A 1,947-nucleotide genomic window follows, 5' to 3' on the forward strand; every position below is an offset into this window, starting at 1 on the left:
GGAGTAAAAATGGAATAATTTGCAGAATCGAAGAACTATTGAAAGTTAAATCTTCAGAAGGACAGGTACCAGTAAAAATTCTTGAACCTGAATATTAAGAGGGCTCTCAAAAACAAGATTTAAATTTAAGCACCCTTAAATTTTGTTTCTTTTTCTTATTTTAAGATTTGGGGACAGAACATATGATTGACCAAGCTCAAGTCATACACTTAGTTGCCCTGTGACATATCAACAATGGGCATGAAAAGCAAAAGGACGTGTGAAACTTTCCCAATGGGGGTCCTCTCATATGTTTGGAGGGCCACATCCAGAGAAGGAACGCTTCACTACAAGCTAACTAATCACTTCAACAAATGCCTGTTCTGGCCAGCATGGTGCACAGGCTAGTGGGCTGAGCTAGACACTGTGGGGAGCTTCGAGGGGGAAAGAGGGTGCCTGGGATCCAGGCCTTGCAATCTCCCCTCTGCTGAGGGGCTCTGTTCTCACTTTTAGGTAGTGGAAGGGCAGGAAGGCGGTGCCATGTAGTTGGCATCAGGCATCATGCTAGATTTCAAAGTCCAGGAGGAGTTTCACAAAGAGCCCCAAACCCATTACAAACTCAAAAGTCAATTCCTGAAGAGCAGCAGTTTCAAGAAACATCCTGGGGCCTCCAAAAATCTCTTCCCGGGTGGCATCACACATCCTGGTAGGCCAGCAGCTCATGTGTTAACAGGTGTGGGTACGGGACGCAGGGAGCAGCAGCAGAAGCTGCAGGGGCCCAGTTCATGCAACAGAGAATGCCTGTGAATCAGACACCAGCCATAAACATCATCGTATCCACCACCATTCTGTCTGCCACACAGATGCCAATGGAAGGCCTTAAGATGCAGGCCCACCTTGAAAATCCCACTACTACATACAGCAAACCAAATGTAGCAGATACCTTTCTACTGCTTTAAAAAATAAACATACCAACCAAGTGTTGAGCCTGCCATGTCCAAAAAAGCCTGGTGATCATGTCATGCTACCAGGGCTGGGAAGCAGAGCACCCAACATCTTTATGGCTGTGGTCATACTTAACTTCAACTGTGAAATAAAACATGGCTGAGCATGAATGTCCACCATTTGAACACACACTCAGGAGTGTCCTGCATACAGATAGATTATATTATCAATAACATTATTAGGCTAGACTCAAGTTATTATGAAGAAATCCTGAGCTCAATGGATCCTGCTTTGCAAATGGCAAATATGTTATCTGCCTCCAGAAAACTTGGTTGACCTTTAAAGCAATCAAGGACTGCCACACCCCCTTCCCCAGGTCTCACCATCCACCCCATCTTCCCAATATAAAAATAGAACCCACAGAATCTGAAGTAAGAGCATTGGATAATGAGTGCTCCCCTCCTACTGAAGCATAGTAATCCCTTCTGTGGAAAACTGCTGTTTGAAGTACTCTGTTATTCTTAGTTTCTTATTCTGTAGGTCAACTTTGTTATGTTTAGATTGGAAAATAACTTTGTTTTTTGCTTGAATAGAAAAGATAAACTTGATTGTCTGACCTTACAAGTTATTCATCTAACTGGTATGCTGACATTGATGCCCCAGTACCTGTATAGATATGATACTCAAGGTTATAGGTATTTGTCAGATATGATATGTACTCAAGGTTACAAATTGCCTGTAAAAATAACTTACACAATGCCCTAAAAAAGATATAAAAAGAGAATGCTTCCTCCTTTGGGTGTTCAGAATTTGACAGAGGTAATCTGCTCTGAACCTGTGCTCAATAAAGTTGACTCCTAACTAATTGGCTCATTATGGTGTCTTGTCCAGCTTACTGATTTGCAATACAACATTTGGAGACCCCAGTGAGATAAAAGACAGGTGCCTGCTGGCACCTAGTCTCAGACTCCTGGGAAAGATGGCTCCCCCTGCCTGACTTCCAGGCCCTGAGGATCTCTAGGG

At 43.3% G+C, this 1,947-nt stretch overlaps 1 pseudogene; it reads left to right on the top strand.

Annotated features, from left to right (window-relative positions):
* Nucleotides 1-519: 519 nt before the first annotated feature.
* Nucleotides 520-1,400, top strand: LOC118718818 (annotated as a pseudogene).
* Nucleotides 1,401-1,947: the final 547 nt, after the last annotated feature.

The sequence above is a fragment of the Pipistrellus kuhlii genome, unplaced genomic scaffold (genome assembly GCF_014108245.1).
Source record: "Pipistrellus kuhlii isolate mPipKuh1 unplaced genomic scaffold, mPipKuh1.p scaffold_m20_p_1, whole genome shotgun sequence".
NCBI lineage: Eukaryota > Metazoa > Chordata > Mammalia > Chiroptera > Vespertilionidae > Pipistrellus > Pipistrellus kuhlii.